This window comes from Adiantum capillus-veneris, chromosome 8 (assembly GCF_014529385.1).
Source record: "Adiantum capillus-veneris isolate H3 chromosome 8, ASM1452938v2, whole genome shotgun sequence".
NCBI classification, from domain to species: Eukaryota; Viridiplantae; Streptophyta; class Polypodiopsida; order Polypodiales; family Pteridaceae; genus Adiantum; species Adiantum capillus-veneris.
The window spans coordinates 157,081,244-157,102,813 of NC_140938.1; positions in this window are offsets into that span (position 1 = coordinate 157,081,244).

Consider the following 21,570-nt stretch of genomic DNA (forward strand, 5'->3'; position numbering starts at 1 on the left):
CTTTTATACCTCTTTATTGAACCTTTGTATTCATTATTGTATTTGATAGGATATGAGTAATTTAACTCCTCATAAAACATTCATTGTAAAAGGAGTGATGTAGCTCCTCGTAAACATTTGTATATTTAATGATTTTTATAATATAACGGTGGGTGTATATAGAGCTGTGGGTTTTTCCCTTGATCCCCCAAGGGTTTTTTCATCCACAGTTAGGGACCCTTATTTGAGCGGGTTTGTTGAGCTTATATGTGAAGCTACTCAATATATGGCTTCTCTATATATGGCACCCAGGTCCCCTCTATATATACATCATCTCATGTGTGTATTCTACACACTTTGGGGTTCTACTTCTGTGTTCTCTCCTTCTCTCAACACACCAAACACCCGAGCATGTCTAGGCTTTTGCAGGAGAGCCAAGCCCCATCAAATGACTGATTGGGTGTTGCCACCATGCTCATCAAATCTGTCACCCATGTGCGGAACATGTGGCCAAGTCGAAACAAAGAGAAACTAGCCACCATTTCAGTCCATGTGGGCCCAAGAGGGACAACCTCCATCAGATGTGCAAAAATAGGGGCTGAGGATTCTACCAAGGACGAAGGGAACATGCCAGCAAGAGACTCCTCCCTCGAGTCATCCTTGGCCTTCTTCACGCAGATCACTCCCCCACAACAGAGGCTCCACCATAGCTGGCAGCAACCAATGGACAATGTGCACCCACCTCGCTGGGAGAGCCGGCCAATGAGTCCTCTTGACTCGCATAGGAGTGCCAAAGTTGAAGCGATGCCCCTGCTCAAGGGTTTTGTCAAATTTCTGAACAAAATCCTCTATAAGTTCTAGCCTTCTCCTAGGTGGAGTTTTATGTTTGAGCTTATGATTTTTCTTTGGTAGAGGCTTACATTATTCTATTATTATTCTTGGGTGGAGGCTAGAACTGAAGTATGAACCTCTACCCACCCTCCACCCAAGAACAATCATTGGCTCTTAGTCCTTAGGCACTTGAGGCTCGAACTTAAGTTCAAGCCTCCACCCAACAATAATCGCAGGCTCTAACTTAAGCAACCTCCACCCACCAAAATTCTCAAAGTTAAGTTTGAACCTTCACCCAAGAATCACAAGGAGGATAGATCTTAAGTATATAGCCATGTCAGTACATGTTATCATAGATTTATATATAGCTCCAACAACCTTGATGAATACATCCCTACTTTAGAGGACAAAGAGGCTTAAGTTATCTCGTGATTTTTATTGGGTGGAGGCTCGAACTTCACCCAAGAACAATCGCTCACTCGATCTTAGTCCTCATCCACCCAAGGCTCAAACTTAAGTTCGAGCCTCCCCACCCAAGGATAATCATAGGGTTTAACTTAAACAAACTCCATCCACCCGAAGGCTCAAACTTAAGTTTGAGCCTCCACCCAAGGATAATCAGAGGGCCTGACTCAAGCAACCTCCATCCACCCAAAGGCTCAAACTTAAGAACAATCGATTGCTCGATCTTAGTCCTCAGGCACCCAAGGCTCAAACTTAAGTTTGAGCCTCCACCCAAGGAGAATCAGAGGGTTTAACTTAAGCAACCTCCATCCACCCAAAGGCTCGAACTTAAGTTTGAGCCTTCACCCAAGAATCACTAAGAAGTTGAATCTTAAGTATATAGCTATGTCATTACATGCTATCATACGTCTCCAACAACCTTGATGAATACATCTCTACTCTAGAGGACAAAGACCTTAGGAATACAAAAAAAAACCACAAAACACTATATACTAAATTGCTATATTTGTAATTTCTCAGTTTACATAAGTAGTTTTGAGGTAACATTATTACATAATTTACAATAGCGGTGGCCAAAAAGGCTCTCATAAAATATAATGCCATTTTGTTGAGGACCTTTGACTACTCCATGCTAGAGAGCATGTTTTCCACTAGCACATTGTTCACTATGCTATCCAGTTGGAGACTTTCCAGATACTGTTTCTAAGTTGGGATCAATATGTCCAACCAAGGCTCCAAAGGTCTACATGTGAATGAATGATGTGTTGTGCCACTGAAGAGGTAATGGTTCTAGAAGCTCTCGTTTTTGCATGTTAGATACACAATAGCAACACTGCCTCCCCCTTGTCTTGTTGAGACTCAAGCCATGATGCTACATGGCTACCACCTCTTGCACTACCCACATTGAACTTTTCCTAGTGCCTATTTTCACCTGAGCACAATAGATGCTCGGGATGGCCTAACAAGATTCCACATAGCCCTATTTTTTCCTCCCCTCTCACCATCACACACACCCTCCTTGAGTAGTGCTACACTACTGCTACGCCATCACATCGTCTCTCCCTATCTTATTGATCCTCCAACACTGTTTCTTCTCAACTACCCGCTCCTGAGCTGCCCATGTCAACTCTTGCCATTTCTTTTTTACCGATTCCAATAGATGCCCATATGGCCTAACAACATCCCCCATTACCGGGAGGGAATAATTTGTGGCACCTGCAGAGGCCGAATCCTTAGGAAAGAAAGTACTTTCTTACCTTCAAAGGGATGGTGTATGTGGTCAACAAGGAGGGTACCTTCCATACAGACCCGGTCTGCTGCGCCGGGATGCACAATGGCGAGGGCATCATAGTTGTCGCACCTGCAATCATAGAACCACCTTGTGCTGATCCTTGAACTGTCAAATGGGATCACCTTGAGTAGGGTAAGTACACATGCAGCTGCGTAATCACTAGCCTGCAAATAGTAAATGTGAAGGAAATAGACTTAGGAAACATAGTAGGCACCCAACTGCCATCGCGAAGAAGCATGAGGGGTGGATTTTTGGAACTTCCAAGGACAATCAGGATGCAATTGGACGAAGGGGCTTGATGATGCACCTCTAGCTGCACCTCCTGTGTCGCATATGAAGGCCAAATCCATGAGAATAAATGCTCGTCTATTGGAAGGATGTCAAGCTTCTTGAGGCAACCTTCCTAGATCTAAGGATATGGAGGGGAAGATTGAGCGTTGCAGAACAAAGCAGCAAGAAATACTGGCAATCATGGTTTCCATTCCAAATCAACAGCTTGTATATTGCTCCCTCAAAGGCCAGATTCACGTTACACCTGCCAAGCACTGGTTATATGCCCTCAATCAGCCGATGGGCTTTTACGTACAGTAGCTTCCATGCCCCACCTTACTAGCCTAGCCTGCAACTTCCTCATCTCCATCACTAATGTTTCGACGACTGGAATTGACGACAGCATACAGAGCTCGCCATCAATTTTGAAATCGCCGTCAAGTTTGAATTTTGATGTGATGATTTGAGCTTTAAAGTGTGTTTTGTATTTTTCCTACCATGTCTCGATTACTCAAAAGTTAAGTTTTGCACGAGGGTGCAAGTGGAAAGCGCCAAGGAGTTCGATTCCAAGTTCCACCACATGAAGTGCAAACACGTTCAATCTTAAGTTTGAGCTACCACGCAAAGTGCAAAGGTATTCAATCTCAAGTGTAGCCATGTGTAGCCCAACTCAAGCAGGACACTACAGATTAAGGAAGTGAGCTTTTACAAAGTCAAGGTCAAGGCTCCCTTTTGACTTGCTCGTGGCTACATTTTCTTGTATACCTCAAGGTAGTGTTTCTTCTTGTATGTTAGTCTATGAAAGTGTTGTAATGGAGTCTCAAAAACAATGTAAGCTTGTTATAGTGTGGCTATTATGTTCATACAAGCTCTTCTAATGGAATTTCTCAAACTCAAAATTGTTTACCATGAGGATGACATGTTAAGTATGGAGCCTGATTTACCCTTGTAATTTTCTGTGGTAAAAGCGCACATTTGTAAGGCCCCCATTATGAGGAGAAGCCATTGTGTGTATAGGAAAATCACTCACCGGAAACCAAAATTTTCACGGACAAGAATCAGGGGCAACTTTAAAGGCCTCGGGGGCGGAGGCCCCCGAGACCTTTTTTCTTTCCGCCGGAATATTATGGCCGGACGGCGGCCGGAAAGTGGTCGGAAAACAACCGGTCGGTTGGCCGGTGGCCGGTACTCAATGGCCGATGGCCGGTGGTCGGAAGTCAATGGCCGGTGGTCGGTGGTCGGAAGTCAATCGCCGGTGACCGAATTCAAAAGCGGACTTGTCTTCTCAAGGGTGGCCACACATGGGCGGATTGGAGGGTCCAATTTGGACTTATTCGCACAAGGGCGGCTACACATGGCTGTCTCTCATAAGATAGGGCAGCCCTTTTGGCCTATAAAAGGAGGCCATTTCTACACACATTTCATAGTGTGAAGTTGATGCAACAAGGTGAGTGTGAGGTGGTGAGAGTGAAGCAAGGCGGGAGCTCCATTAAGGGTATAATCCCTTTGTAAACTACTTCTTGTTTTGAAGTACTAAAGCCATTGAGTGGCTGCTTTCCCGTGGACGTAGCCCACATTGGGTGAACCACGTATATCGTGTGTACTCTCTCTCTCTCTCTCTCTCTACTCTATAATCTCGTGTATATAAATCGGTCTCTCTCCATTAAGTAATCTACTCAATTATCTATTTAGCTACGTCTTATTTCCTAACAACTGGTATCAGAGCAAGGTTTGCTCGTAGCTAAATTATCTCAAGGAAAGGATTCCTTGAATTGAGTGGGAGTTATGGCGGAGGAAGGGAAGCTCAAGATTGAGAAGTTCAACGGCAAAAACTACCAACATTGGAAGATGCAGATTGAAGACTATCTCTACCAGAAGGACCTCTATTTTCCACTAGGCGGTCTTGCGAAGAAGCCCGCAACAATGGCAGATGAAGCATGGATTGTCCTTGATCGAAAGGTACTAGGAACAATCCGGTTAAGCTTGGCGTCAACGGTGGCCTTCAATGTTTCGGAGATGAAGACCACGGAGGACTTGATGAAGTCACTTGATGACTTCTACGAGAAACCATCGGCATCCAATAAGGTATTTCTTATGAAGCGCTTGTTCAATCTAAAGATGGCAGAGAATGGTTCAGTTGCAGAACACCTAAATGACTTTAACACAAACATAAGTCAACTTCGATCAGTGAAAATCAATTTCGATGACGAAGTGCGAGCTCTCCTTATACTATCATCTCTACCGGATAGTTGGGACAGACTTGTGATGGCTGTAAGTAATTCTATCTCTGGCACAAATACTTTTAAGTTTGATGATGTTGTGGGTGTTCTCCTAAGCGAGGAAATGCGAAGGAGAAGCACAGGAGAATCATCAAGTGCTGCACTATCAGTGGAAACAAGAGGAAGGCTTAAGGAGAGGTTCAAAAACCAAAAGGGTCGTGATCACTCAAGGCGAAGCAAGTCACGCACAAAGTCAGTTCTTGAATGCTGGAACTGCGGCAAGAAGGGCCATATCAAGAAGGATTGTTGGTCCAAGAAGAAGAAGGAGACAGAGTCTCAAGACAACAAGCCAACATCGGAGGCCAATGTGGCAGGTAAAGTAGAGCAAGATGCTCTAATTCTCTCATTAGACAATGTGTCTAATTCCTGGATAGTAGATTCCGGGGCTTCATTCCATGCGACACCACACAAGCAACATTTCCAAGACTACACCAAAGTTAATTTTGGGTATGTATACTTGGGAGATGATGAAGCTTGTGAGATTGTCGGCAAAGGTACAGTTTCTGTCAAAACTGCTAACGGAAATGAATGGAAGCTTAAAGATGTTAGGCATGTTCCTTCTCTTCGCAAAAATTTGATCTCTACAGGACAATTGGACGATGAAGGTCACAACATTGCATTCGGAAACAAACGGTGGAAAATCTCAATGGGATCTTTGGTGGTTGCCAAGGGTGAAAAAGTCGGTACACTTTACTTGTGTATTGTTAGCACGCAACCTTCAACTTGTGCAGCAACTACACAAGTTGACAGTGCGGTGTGGCACTACCGACTTGGGCATATGAGTGCCAAAGGAATGCAAATCCTTCAAACAAAGAAGCTTCTACCAGGTTTGAAAGAAGTGGACTTAAAGTTCTGTGAAGATTGTGTTTATGGTAAACAAAAGAGGGTAAAATTTCAAAAATCACGAAATGAAAAAAAAAAAAAAAAACTTGAGTTGGTTCATTCTGATGTTTGGGGTCCTGCAAGTACACCATCACTTGGTGGCTCATTGTACTATGTAACATTCATAGACGATGCGACTAGAAAAACATGGGTTTATGTCATGAAGAATAAATCCGATGTATTTTCCATATTTCAAAGGTGGAAAGCCTTTGTGGAGAATGAAACAGGTACCAAGGTTAAATGCCTCAGATCCGACAATGGAGGCGAATATTGCAGCCAAGCTTTTGAAAGCTTTTGTGCTAGCAATGGCATTTGGAGGCAAAGGACAACCCCAAGGACACCTCAAAAAAATGGGATTTCAGAAAGGATGAACAGGACAATCATGGAACGAGCACGAAGCATGCGGCTACATGCAAGCCTATCGCTTGAGCTTTGGGCAGAAGCTGTAAGTACGTCTGTGTACTTAATCAATCGGTCACCCTCAACGGCATTGGATGGGGGAGTTCCAGAAGAGGCATGGATAGGTAAACCGGTGAATTATGCATTTCTCAAAGTGTTTGGGTGTGAGGCTTTCATGCACATAGATAGAAGCCTAAGATCAAAGTTAGATGCAAAGTCGAAAAAGTGTTTCTTCATTGGCTATGGAGAAGGAGACTTTGGGTATCGCCTATGGAATCCTGAAGATGGTAAAATCTTAAGGAGTAGGGATGTAATTTTTAACGAACAAAATATGTACAAAGATTACTTGGAAAGAAAACAAACAAAAGAAACAGGTGATGAGTACATGGAGCTTGAGGACGGTGAAGACTCAAGGACTGCAAACGGTGACAATGTGCAACAACGTCAACCAAATGAGGAGCCGCAACCTATTCCCTGAAGATCTACAAGAGCAAGTAGACCTCCAGAAAGTTTTGTTCATTCCTTCAACCATCTCTTGATCTCAGATTCTGGAGAGCCGGAATCATATGAAGAAGCTATGCAACATGAATCCAAAGAAGAATGGACGAAGAGCATGCAAGTGGAGATGGACTCACTACATCTCAACCAAACATGGGAGTTCGTTGAGTTGCCTAAAGGTAAGCGGGCACTTCAAAACAAATGGGTGTACAAGATAAAGGAAGAAGAAGGTGGTAAGAAAAGGTACAAGTCTAGGCTTGTGGTAAAAGGTTTTTCTCAAAAGAAAGGTATTAACTTCAATGAAATATTATCTCCTGTTGTAAAAATGAACTCAATTAGGCTTTTCTTAAGCCTTGTGGCTGCTCATGATCTAAATCTCGAGCAAATGGATGTAAATACGGCATTCCCTCACGGTGACTTAGAGGAGGAAATCTACATGCTTCAACCAAAGGGGTATGAAGTAAAAGGTAAGGAGAAAATGGTTTGCAGATTAAAGAAGAGCTTGTATGGTTTAAAGCAAGCATCAAGACAATGGTACTTGAAGTTTGATCGATGGATGTTGGATCATGGATTCACAAGATGCAACTCGGATCACTGCGTCTACACGGAGAATTTGGGAGATGGGAAATTCATCATCCTAATGTTGTATGTTGATGACATGTTGATTGCAAGTGCTAACATGCAGGACATCAAAGACCTAAAAGAGGAGCTGTCCAAATCTTTTTCAATGAAAGATTTAGGTGCTGCAAAGAGGATACTTGGTATGAAAATATCAAGGGACAGGACGAAGAAGACAATAAAGCTATCTCAAGAAGATTACATCAAGAAGGTACTAGAAAGGTTTGCAATGCAAAATGCAAAACCAGTTTCTACACCTTTGGTTGGTTATTTTAAACTAACGAAGGATATGTGTCCAAAGACACAAGAGGAGATAGCCTATATGTCTAAAGTTCCATATGCTGCAGCGGTAGGTTCTCTAATGTATGCTATGGTCTGGACAAGGCCAGACATTGCACATGCAGTGGGAGTTGTGAGTAGGTTCATGGACAACCCAAGTAAAGAGCATTGGCAAGCTGTGAAGTGGATACTTAGGTATCTAAAAGGGACAACAACAAATGCTTTGTATTTTGGAGGAACTGATATTTTTCTAGAAGGGTATGCTGATGCAGATATGGCAGGTGACAAAGATACTCGAACGAGCACTACTGGCTATGTGTTCACGGTTGGAGGCATAGCAGTAAGCTGGGCTTCAAAGCTGCAGAAAGTGGTTTCACTTTCTACCACGGAAGCAGAGTATGTAGCAATGACGGAGGCAAGCAAAGAAATTCTGTGGCTTCACAGATTCTTAGAAGAGATTGGATTCAAACAAGACAATTGTGTCTTGTACAGTGATAGCCAAAGCGCTGTCCATCTTGCGAAGAACTCAGCCTTTCATTCAAGGAGAAAGCACATTGAGGTGAGATATCACTTCATACGCACTCTTTTGGAAGAGGGACAACTAAAGCTAGGAAAGGTGCATACAAGTGAAAATCCTGCAGACATGTTTACAAAGGTGGTCAACAAGGAGAAGTTTAGCTTTTGCTCATCTTCAATTGCCATTCAAGGATAAGAAGCCAGAATGGAAAGCAGTCACAGTTTTGGTTTGGAGATCAGTCTCCAAGTGGGAGATTGTTAAGTATGGAGCCTGATTTACCCTTGTAATTTTCTGTGGTAAAAGCGCACATTTGTAAGGCCTCCATTATGAGGAGAAGCCATCGTGCGTCAAGGAAAATCACTCACCGGAAACCAAAATTTTCACGGACAAGAATCAGGGGCAACTTTAAAGGCCTCGCGGGCGGAGGCTCCCGAGATTTTTTTTTCGCCGGAATATTATGGCCGGACGGCGGTTGGAAAGTGGTCGGAAAACAACCAGTCAGTTGGCCGGTGGTCGGAAGTCATTGGCCGGTGACCGGTGGCCTAATTCAATGGCCGGTGACCGAATTCAAAAGCGGACTTGTCTTCTCAAGGGCAGCCACACATGGGCGGATTGGAGGGTCCGATTTGGACTTATTCGCACAAGGGCGGCTACACATGGCTGTCTCTCATAAGAGAAGGCAGCCCTTTTGGCCTATAAAAGGAGGCCATTTCTACACACATTTCATAGTGTGAAGTTGATGCAACCAGGTGAGTGTGAGGTGGTGAGAGTGAAGCAAGGCGGGAGCTCCATTAAGGGTATAATCCCTTTGTAAACTACTTCTTGTTTTGAAGTACTAAAGCCATTGAGTGGCTGCTTTCCCGTGGACGTAGCCCACATTGGGTGAACCACGTATATCGTGTGTACTCTCTCTCTCTCTCTCTCTCTCTACTCTATAATCTCGTGTATATAAATATGTCTCTCTCCATTAAGTAATCTACTCAATTATCTATTTATCTACGTCTTATTTCCTAACAACTGGTATCAGAGCAAAGGTTTGCTCGTAGCTAAATTATCTCAAGGAAAGGATTCCTTGAATTGAGTGGGAGTTATGGCGGAGGAAGGGAAGCTCAAGATTGAGAAGTTCAACGGCAAAAACTACCAACATTGGAAGATGCAGATTGAAGACTATCTCTACCAGAAGGACCTCTATTTGCCACTAGGCGGTCTTGCGAAGAAGCCCGCAACAATGGCAGATGAAGCATGGATTGTCCTTGATCGAAAGGCACTAGGAACAATCCGGTTAAGCTTGGCGTCAACGGTGGCCTTCAATGTTTCGGAGATGAAGATCACGGAGGACTTGATGAAGTCACTTGACGACTTCTACGAGAAACCATTGGCATCCAATAAGGTATTTCTTATGAAGCGCTTGTTCAATCTAAAGATGGCAGAGAATGGTTCAGTTGCAGAACACCTAAATGACTTTAACGTGACAAACTACAAAACCTTAAAAACGCCTTTAGAAATGTCCTAAACAAGTCACTTTCTTTCCATCTCAATTTCTACAACAAGGGTTGACAGCCCACCTATAAGTAGATTATGATTAACAAGATACTGATAGCACTTTTGTTTACATGTACAGTTTTCTAGCATCATGAGCAGTGCAAGTTTGTGGTCTTCTCACAACTAATGTTTATGAGTTGGTTTTCCAAACCAAACCTTTAACATGTGTATGCATTCTAAAATCCCCATGCAAGAGTAGAAACCCTCGTCTTTACACATAGATGGATTATTTGAATTATAGTTCTTGCCTACATTTCATTGTTGCAATTCTCTTCTATCTTTCATCGATTCTACATAGTCTTGCATTGCAAAGTATTACATTGTGGTGCTATTCATGATGTAGAATGTAAGTGTGAGATCTAATCACACTCCCCTTTACGTATTCATAGGCTATTTGAATGTGTTCTTGCTTAACGCACATAGTTAACCATGTATTTCTTTGTGGTGTTTTTGATCATATACAATGTAAGCGTAACATCTAGCAATTGTTCAAAGATTTTGCAATGAAATTTGAGATTTTACATGAGACTTTGATCTGTCTCATATTTGCAACCTAGCACAATGCAAGTACAACTTATGCACTAGTATGAGAAGGAGCGTGACACTCCCTAATACTTGATAACAATGCAACAATGACACCAAATACTTGAAAACAATACAACCTAGCAAAACATTAATAGTCTTGAAAAAGCAACCACTACCTGAAAACAACTTACCTAGAACAAGAAGAACTGAAGAGACTATGTCACAAAGAATTCTCAAAAAGTTATGAATTTTTCCCAAAATTCCTAATATGTGTTCCAAGGTGGTTTGTAATTTTTTTAGGGAGGGTTTAGCCCAAGGTGGTTTCACGGTCCACCACCTGTCCAAGCTAGCTCTATTGAATAGTCCTATCTCTAGTCTGATCATGTTGATGGTTTGGGGTAGAGTTCCAACCTACTATCCATTGTGTTATTGAGGTTTTAGCCCAAGGTGGTTTGAAGGTTCACCACCTGTCCAAGTTTGATCTATTTAAAGAAGCTATCTCTTTTGTTTGAAGATCAATGTGTGCATGGACTATAGCTGCTATGTTTACTGCCATGGAGGGTTTGGGACATAGGTCCATCACTTGTCCAACCTACTAACCATTGTGTTATGGAGGTTCTAGCCCAAGGTGGTTTGAAGGTCCACCACCTGTCAAAGCTAGCTCTAGTGAATAATCCTATCTATACTCTAATAGATGGTTTTGGGTAGAGGTCAATCACTTGTCCAATTTAATATTTCTTGTGTTATAAAGGTTTTAGCCCAAGGTGGTTTGAAGGTCCACCACCTATCCAAGCTGGATGTATTGAAAGAAGCTATCTCTATTGTTTGAAGGTCAATGTGTGAATGGAGTGTCTAATATGTTTACTACCAGGGATGGTTTGGGGTAGAGGTTCACCACTTGTCCAACCTACTAACCATTGTGTTATGCAGGTTTTAGCCCAAGGTTGTTTGAAGGTCCACCACCTCTCCAAGCTATCTCTATTGAAAGAAGCTATCTCTATTGCTTGAAGGTCAATGTATGAATGGAGTTTAACTACTATGTTTAGTACCATGGATGGTTTGGGTAATGAACCATCACATGTCCAACCTAATAGCCATTGTATTATGCAGGTTTTAGCCTTATGTGGTTTGAAGGTCAACCACCTGTCCAAGATGGCTCTATTAAATAGTCCTATCTCTACTCTGATAGCGTGGATGGTTATGGTTAGAGGTCCAACACTTGTCCAACCTACTATCCACTGTGTTATGGACGTTTTAGCCCAAGGTGGTTTGAAGGGCCACCACCTATCCAAGCTAGATCTATTGAAAGAAGATATCTCTATTGTTTAAAGGTCAATGTGTGAATGGAGTGTAGCTACTATGTTTACTAACATGGATGGTTTGGGTTAGAGATCCACCACTTGTACAACCTACTATCCATTTTGTTATGGAGGTTTAAGTCCAAGGTGGTTAGAAGGTCCACCACTTGTCTAAGCTAGATCTATTGAGAAAAGCTATGTCTATTGTTTGAAGGTCAATCTGTGAATGGAGTGTAGCTACTATGCTTACTACCATGGATGGTTTGGGGCAGATGTCCACCACTTGTCCTACTTTCCATTGTGTTCTATAGGTTTTAGTCCATGTTGATTTAAAGGTCCACCTATCCAAGGTAGATCTATTGAACAAAGCTATCTCTATTGTTTCAAAGTCAATATGTGAATGGAGTGTACCGACTTTGTTTACTACCACAGATGGTTTGGGACAAAGGTCCACCACTTGTCCAACCTACTATCCATTGTGTTATGGAGGTTTTAGCCCAAAATTGTTTGAAGGTCCACCATCTGTCCTAGCTAGCTTCTTTGAAAGAAGCTATATCTATTGTTCGAAGGTCAATGTGTGAATGGAGTGTAGCTACATTCTTTATAAACATGGATGGTTTGGGGTAGAGGTCCACCACTTGTCCAACCTACTATCTATTGTGTTATGGCGGTTTTACCCCACGGTTGTTTGAAGGTTCGCCACCTATCCAAGCTAGCTCTATTGAATAGTCCTATCCCTAATCTCATCACATGGATGGTTTGGATTAGAGTTTCACCACTTGTCCGACCTACTATCCATAATTGTGTTATGTAGGTTTTAGCCCAAGGTTGTTTGAAGGCCCACCACGTGTTCAAGCTAGCTCCATTGAAATAAGTTATCTCTATTGTTTCAAGGTCAGTGTGTGAATGGAGTGTAGCTACTTTGTTTACTAACCATGGATGGTTTTGGGAAGAGGTCCACTACTTGTCCAACCTACTATCCATTGTGTCATGGAGACTTTAGTACACGGTGGTTTCAAGCTAGCTCTATTGAAAGAAGCTATCTCTATTATTTGAAGGTCAGTGTGTGAAAGGAGTGTAGCTACTATGTTTATTACCATGGATAGTATGGGGAAGAGGTCCACCACTTGTCCAACCTACTATCCATTGTGTTATGGAGTTTTTAGCCCAGGGTGGTGTGAAGGTGGCCCACCTATTCAAGCTATCTCTATTATTTCAAGGTCAATGTGTGAATGGAGTGTAAATACTATCTCTATTACCATGGATGGTTTGGGACATAGGTCCACCACTTGTCCAAGCTACTATCCCTTGTGTTATGGTGAGTTTATCCCAAGGTGTTTTGAAGATCCACCACCTGTCCAAGCTAGCACTATTCAATAGTCCTATCTCTATTGTTTGAAGATCAATGTGTGAATGGAGTGTAGCTACTATGTTTACTACCATGGATGGTCTAGGGTAGAGGTCCACCCCTTGTCCATCCTACTATCCCTTATGTTATAAATGTTTTAGCCCAAGGTGGTTTGAAGGTCCACCACATGTCCAAGCTATCCCTATTGAATGAAGCTATATCTATTGTTTGAAGGTCAATGTGTGAATGGAGTGTATCTACTATGTGTACTACCATGGATGGTTTGGGTAGAGGTCCACTGCTTGTCCAACCTACTATCCATTGTGTTATGGAGGTTCTAGCTCTAGGTGGTTTGAAGGTCAATCTGTGAATGGAGTGTAACTACTATGTTTACTACCATGGATGATTTGGGACAGAGGTCCACAACTTGTTCAACTTACTAACTATTTTTTATGGAGGTTTTAGCCCAACGTGGTTTGAAGGTCCACCACCTATCCAAGATAGCTCTATTAAATAGTCCTATATTTAGTCTGATCATTTTGATGGTTTCAGATAGAGGTCCAACACTTTTCCAACCTACTATCCATTGTGTTATTGAGGTTTTAGCCCAAGGTGGTTTGAAGGTTCACCACCTGTTTATGTTTGATCTATTGAAAGAAGCTATCTCTTTTGTTTGAAGATCAATGTGTGCATGAAGTGTAGCTACTATGTTTACTACCATGGAGGCTTTGGGAAAGAGGTCCATCACTTGTCCAACCTACTAACCATTGTGTTATGGAGGTTTTAGCCCAAGGTGGTTTGAAGGTCCACCACTTGTCAAAGCTAGCTCTATTGAATAATCCTATCTTACTCTAATAGCATGGATGGTTCTAGGTAGAGGTCAATCACTTGTCCAATCTACTATTTCTTGTGTTAAGGTTTTAGCTCTTAGTGATTTGAAGGTCCACCACCTATCAAAGCTAGATCTACTGAAAGAAGCTATCTCTATTGCTTGAAGGTCATGTCCGAGCTAGATCTATTGAAAGCATCTATCTCTATCGTTTGAACGTCAATGTGTGAATGGAGTGTCTACTATGTTTACTACCAGGGATGGTTTGGGGTAGAGGTCCACCACTTGTCCAACCTACTAACCTTTGTGTTATGCAGGTTTTAGCCCAAGGTTGTTTGAAGGTCCACCACCTGTACAAGCTAGCTCTTTATAAAGAAGCTATCTCTATTGTTTGAAGATCAATGTGTGCATGGAGTGTTGCTACTATGTTTATTACCATGGATGGTTTGGGGCATAGGTCCATCACTTGTCCAACCTACTAACCATTATGTTATGGAGCTTTTAGCCCAAGGTGGTTTAAAGGTCCACCACCTATCCAAGCTATCTCTATTGAATAGTCCTATCTCTACTCTGATATCGTGGATGGTTTGGGGTAGAGGTCCAAAACTACTCTAACCCACTAGCCACTGTGTTAGCGAGGATTTAGAAAAAGCTGGTTTGAAGGTTTACCACCTCTCAAATCTAGATCTACTGAAAGAATCTATCCCTATTGTTTGCAGGTCAGATTGTGAATGGAGTGTAGCTACTATGTTTAATACCATGGATGGTTTGGGGTAGTGGTTCACCAATTGTCCAACCTACTTACCATTGTGTTAGAGGGGTTTTAGCTGAAGGTTGTTTGAAGGTCCACCATCTGGCCAAGCTAGCTCTACTGAAAGAACCTATCTCTATAGTTTCAAGGTCAATATGTGAATGAAGTGTAGCTACTATGTTTACTACCATGTATGGTTTGGAGTGGAGGTGCACCACTTGTCCAGCCTTCTATCCATTGTGCTATGGAGGTTTTAGCCCTAGTTGGTTTGAGGGTCAATGTCTGAATGGATTGTAGCTACTATGTTTACTACCATGGATGGTTTGGGACATAGGTCCGCAACTTGTCCAACCTACTAACCATTTTTCATGGAGGTTTTAGCTCAAGGTGGTTTAAAGGTCCACCAGGTCCTGTCCAAGCTAGCTTTATTGAATAGTCCTATCTGTAGTCTAATCATGTTTATGGTTTGGGGTAGAGGTCCAACACTTTTTCAACCTACTATCCATTGTGTTATTGAGGTTTTAGCCCAAGGTGGTTTGAAGGTTCACCACCTGTCCAAGTTTAACCTATTGAAAGGAGCTATCTCTTTTGCTTGAAGACCAATGTGTGCATGGTATGTAGCTACTATGTTTACTACCATGAAGGGTTTGGGACAGAGGTCTATCACTTCTCCAACCTACTAAACATTGTGTTATGGAGGTTTTACCCCAAGATGGTTTGAAAGTCCACCATGTGTCCAAGCTAGCTCTATTGCATAATCCTATCTCTACTCTAATAGCGTGGATGGTTCTCGGTAGAGGTCAATCACTTGTCCAATTTACTATTCTTGTGTTACAAAGGTTTTAGCCCAAGGTGGTTTGAAGGTCCACCACCTATCCAAGCTAGTTGTATTGAAAGAAGCTATCTCTATTGTTTGAAGGTCATGTTGAAGCTAAATCTATTGAAAGTAGCTATCTGTATTGTTTGAAGGTCAATGTGTGAATGGAGTGTCTACTATGTTTACTACGAGGGATGGTCTGGGACAGAGGTCCACCAACTTGTCCAACCTACTAAGCATTGTGTTATGCAGGTTTAAGCCCAAGGTTGTTTGAAGGTCCACAACTTGTACAAGCTAGCTCTTTTTAAAGAAGCTATCTCTATTGTTTTAAGATCAATGTGTGCATGGAGTGTAGCTACTATTTTACTACCATGGATGGTTTGGGACATAGGTCCATCACTTGTCCAGCCTACTAACCATTGTGTTATGGAGATTTTAGCCCAAGGTGGTTTGAAGATATTTCATCTATCAAAGCTATCTCTATTAATTAGTCATATCTCTACTCTCATAGCGTGGATGGTTTGCGGTAGAGGTCTAACACTGGTCCAACCCACTATCCATTTTTTTATCGAGGATTTAGAACAAGGTGGTTTGAAGGTCCACCACCTATCAAAGGTAGATCTACTCAAAGAATCTATCTCTATTGTTTCAAGTTAAATTTGTAAATGGAGTTTAGCTACTATGTTTAATACCATGGATGGTTTGGGGTAGAGGTTCACTACTTGTCCAACCTACTTACCATTGTGTTATAGAGGTGTTAGCCCAAGGTTGTTTGACAGGCCACCATCTGGCCAAGCTAGCTCTATTGAAAGAATCTATCTCTATTGTTTAAAGGTCAATGTGTGAATGAAGTGTAGCTACTATGTCTAATACCATGTATGGTTTGGAGTAACAGTCCACCACTTGTCCAAGCTACTATCCATTGTGTTATGGAGGTTTTATCCCTAGGTGGTTTGAAGGTCAATATGTGAATGGAGTGTAACTACTATGTTTACTACCATCAATGGTTTGGGATAGAGGTCCACAACTTGTCCAACCTACTAGCCATTTTTTTATGGAGCTTTTAGCCCAACGTGGTTTGAAGGTCCACCGCCTGTCCAAGCTAGCTCTATTGAATACTCCTATCTCGATTCTGATCATGTTGATCATTTACAGTAAAGGTCCTACACTTTTCCAACCTACTATCAATTGTGTTATTAAGGTTTTAGCCCAAGGTGGTTTGAAGGTTCACCACCTGTGCAAGCTTGATTTATTGAAAGAAGCTTTCTCTTGTGTTTGAAGATCAATGTGCGCATGGAGTGTAGCTACTATGTTTACTACCATGAAGGGTTTGGGACAGACGCCCATCACTTGTCCAACCTACTAACCATTGTGTTATGGAGGTGTTAGCCCAAGGTGGTTTGAAGGTCCACCACCTGTCCAAGCTAGCTCTATTGAATAATCCTATCTCTAATCTAATAGCATGGATGGTTCTGAGTAGAAGTTAATCACTTGTCCAATTTACTATTTATTTTCTTATAAAGGTTTTAGACCAAGGTAGTTTAAGGGTCCACCACCTGTCCAAGCTAGATGTATTGAAGGAATCTATCTCTATTGTCTGAAGGTCATGCCCAAGCTAGATCTATTGAAAGTAGCTATATCTATTGTTTGAAGGTCAATGTATGAATGGAGTGTCTACTATGTTTACTACTAGGGATGGTTTGGGGCAGAGGTCCATCACTTTTTCAACCTACTAACCATTGTGTTATGCTGGTTTTAGCCCAAGGTTGTTTGAACGTCCACCACCTATACAATCTAGCTCTTTTCTAAGAAGCTCTCTGTACTGTTTGACGATCAATGTGTGCATGGAGTGTAGCTTTTTTGTTAACTACCATGGACGGTTTGGGACATAGGTCCATCACTTGTCAAACATACTAGCCATTGTGTTATGGAGGTTTTAGCCCAAGGTGGTTTGAAGTTCCACCACATATCCAAGCTATCTCTATTGAATAGTCCTATCTCTACTCTGACAGTGTGGATGGTTTGGGGTACAGGTCCAACACTGGTCCAACCCACTATCCATTGTGTTATAGAGCATTTAGAACAAGGTGGTTTGACGGTCCACAACCTGTCAAATCTAGATCTACTAAAAGAATCTATCTCTATTCTTTAAAGGTCAAATTGTGAATGGAGTGTAGCTACTATGTTTAGTACCATGGATGGTTTGGGATAGAGGTTCACAATTTTTCCAACCTACTTACCATTGTGTTACGGAGGTTTTAGCCCAAAGTTGTTTTAAGGTCCACCATCTAGCCAAACTAGCTCTATTGAAAGAAGCTATCTCTATTGTTTGAAGGTCAATGTGTGAATGAAGTGTAGCTACTATGTTTTCTTCCATGTATGGTTTGGAGTAGAGGTCCACCACTTGTACAACCTACTAACCATTGTGTTATGGAGGTTTTAGCCCATGGTGGTTTGAAGGTCCACCACCTATCCAACCTAGCTCTATTGAATAGTCCTATCTCTACTATGATAGCATGGATGGTGTCGGGTAGAGGTCCAACACTTGGCCAACCTAATATCCATTGTGTTATGGAGGTCTTAGCCCAAGGTGGTTTGAAGGTCCACCACCTGTCCAAGCTAGGTCTGTTGAATAGTCCTATTGCTATTGTTTGAATGTCATTGTGTGAATGGAGTATAGCTACTATGTTTACTACCAAGGATGGTGTGGATAAAGGTCCACCACTTGTCTAACCCACTAACCATTTTATTCTGGAGGTTTTAGCCCAAGCTGGTTGTAAGGTCCTCCACTTGTCCAAGCTAGCTCTATTGACTAGTCCTATCTCTACTATGATAGCATGGATGGTTTTGGGTAGAGGTCCAACACTTGTCCAACCTACTATCCATTGTGCTATGGAGGTTTTAGCCCAAGGTGGTCTGAAGGTCCACCACTTGTCCAAGTTAGCTCTATTCAATAGTCTTATGTCTATTGTTTGAAGGTCAATGTGCGAATGGATGGTTTCGGGCAGAGGTCCACCACTTGTCCAACCTACTATCACTTTTGTTATAAAGGTTTTAGGCCAAGTTGGTTCGAAGGTCTACCACTTGTCCAAGCTAGCTCGATTGTAAGAAGCTATCTCTATTTTTTGAAGGTCAATGTGTGAATGGAGTGTAATTAACTACCATATTTACCCCCATGGACGGTTTGGAGAAGAGGTCCAACACTTGTCCAACCTATTATCCATTGTGTTATGGAGTTTTTAGCCCAGGGTGGTGTGAAGGTGGCCCACCTATTCAAGCTATCTCTATTATTTCAAGGTCAATGTGTGAATGGAGTGTAAATACTATCTCTATTACCATGGATGGTTTGGGACATAGGTCCACCACTTGTCCAAGCTACTATCCCTTGTGTTATGGTGAGTTTATCCCAAGGTGTTTTGAAGATCCACCACCTGTCCAAGCTAGCACTATTCAATAGTCCTATCTCTATTGTTTGAAGATCAATGTGTGAATGGAGTGTAGCTACTATGTCCAAGATCTCTATTGTTTTAAGATCTAGCACTTGTCCAAGATACCTCGTTTTAAATGAGCCTACCTAAATTTAAATTTTTCATCTAAATTTGAATTAAATCGCCGAAATTTCAATGATCCCACCTAAATTCAAATCAAGCTGTGCAAATTTAAATAATCCCACCTAAATCAACTTCATCGTCTCTCTTAAATTCAAATTTTCCTATCTAGATTCAAATTTGAAAGCAAGTTTAGTTAAAAGGATGTCTTTGTCCCGCCTAAATTCAAATCCGCCCTTGTTGAATCATATTTTTTACATTTATAGCCAAACAAGGTCCACCACTTTCCCAACCAGTAACACCAAGAAAAACCCCAACATTATACATCCACCAAAATTCTAGCTCAAATATTTCATATTTCAACCATTTCAGAAACAACAGACAGAGAAAGTAGCCATCAGTAACTCAACAAAGGCCAAACCAAAATTTAAGCAATTGACACAAGTAAGTCGACTTGTCATTCATGTTTACTGCTAATACACTATGTATTTAATATTACACAAAGAATAGATTTGCATATCTTTGTATGTTTGAAATATGTGTACTTGCATAGTAATACAATATGTGTATTTGAATAATAACAATACTAAACCCTACAACCTAAAAACGTGAATTATGTCTCTTTGGAAAAAAGAATGACAGAGAATTGATGAGAGAGAGTGCAAGAGAGGGAGATAGAGAGAGACAGAAGGGGGAGAGAGAGAGAGAGAGAGAGAGAGAGATGTACCTGTTCTGCTGTGTCGACATGTTTTGCTGTGTCAATGTGTTCCACAATAGCAACCTGCTCTGCAATAACAACCTGGTTTGCAATAGCGACCTGCTATGTGATAGTGCAACCTGCTCTGCGATGGCGACCTGATCGACGATGGCAATAGCGACCTCATTTTCTCAGATGGTGATGGCGAAATGTTCTACGATGTTGAGTTGTTTTGCGAGGGCGATACCACTTGCAATAGAAACTTGGTTTGCAATAGTGACCTGCTCTACGATGGCGACCTGCTCGAGGATGGCAGTAATGACCTGTTCCTCTGATGAATGACCTCTACAACAATACCTATTTTTTGTTGTGCATGAAAGTGACCCTAGCTTTGTGTTTTTTGTGTGCGAATGCCACGTAAGCAGCGAACATGGCCTTTAAGATTAGAAGGATAATGAGCTAAATCGTGGTTTGTACCTCATAGCACATATGGCACCTAAACTTCAAATATATCCTATTTTGAGTTTTATTATCCCGTTTCAAGTCCAAGTTACCTGTTCTTTGATAACTATTGACTGGGAACTCATAATATAGCAACCAAGGGCTAGGATGAAAGCTTGCGAGATAATGTATAGACCTTGTGTGGTTTTGGTTTTAAAGGAGTTTCTTAATACCTTCTCCAAGTTAAAACTTTTGGGGTACCCAACTGAAGCATCCTTACCCTAGAGAGACACAAGCTTCATATCAGTTTCAAAGGCCACCTGCATGGAATTAAATCACAAAAAGGTACAATTAAGTTGTTCATATTCCCAAAAGCTATCACATGGCTTCACTTGAAAACCAATCTAGTAATGATGTTATGAAAGGACGAATGGTTAGGAAATTGGTGGAAGCAGCACCGCTGTTATACCTTCCTATAGCATATAACTTCTTAGCCAAAAGGGTAATCAAAATAGAGACAAGTCACGTTATTAAACCGGACTTAGACTTTTCCATGACTGGTTCTGTTGCTTTCCAAGCCCTTCACATCGGGAAGAAAGCTCTTAGCCCAAAACCTACACGACTCACTTGTTCAACATGTACTTTAACATAGTAGGCCTAGTCCACTATCTGCTACCGAGACCCATCATCAATTGTCCAACCATCTTGTTATTGCATTAGTATTTTACCTTCAGTATCAGCCATTAAAACTAAGTCCACCACTTATCCAAGCTATACTATGGAAACACCCTATCCATTGCCACCACTTGTTTCACCGGCCAACCACTTTGTTTTTGCATTAGTAGTTCATCTTAGTTATGGACCATTAAAACTAGGTCTACCACTTGTCCATGTTTTACTACTCTAACATAGCACTAATTGTCCAACCATTTTGTTCTTGCATTAATATTTCACCTTTGACATTGGCCATTATAATTCGGTCCACCACTTGTCCAAGCTATACTTCTAGTAAGCCTCGTCCACTTCCACCACTTGTTCTGCTCGCCAACCACTTTGTTTTTGCCTTAGTAGTTCACCTTAGTCCAGGGCAATTAAAACTAGATCTGTCACTTGTCCAAGTTTTACTACTTTAAAATAGCACTATCCACAATTGGGTTCCACCCCACCAGTTGTCCAACCACTTTTTTCTTGCATTAATAATTCACCTTTTGAAGTGGCCATTAAAACTAGATAGTAAAACTGGTCCACTATCCACCACTTGGTCCACCAACCAACTCCTTCTTGCATTTGTAGTTCACCATTGTCATTGGAAATTAAAACTAGTCCACCACTTGTCCAGGCTATACTCTTAGTAGGCCTCCTCCAATTTCCACCACTTAGTCTTTCCGCCAACCATTTTTCATTTTCATTAATATTTCACCTTAGTCATTGGCCATTAAAGCTAGGTCCAACACTTGTACAAGCTA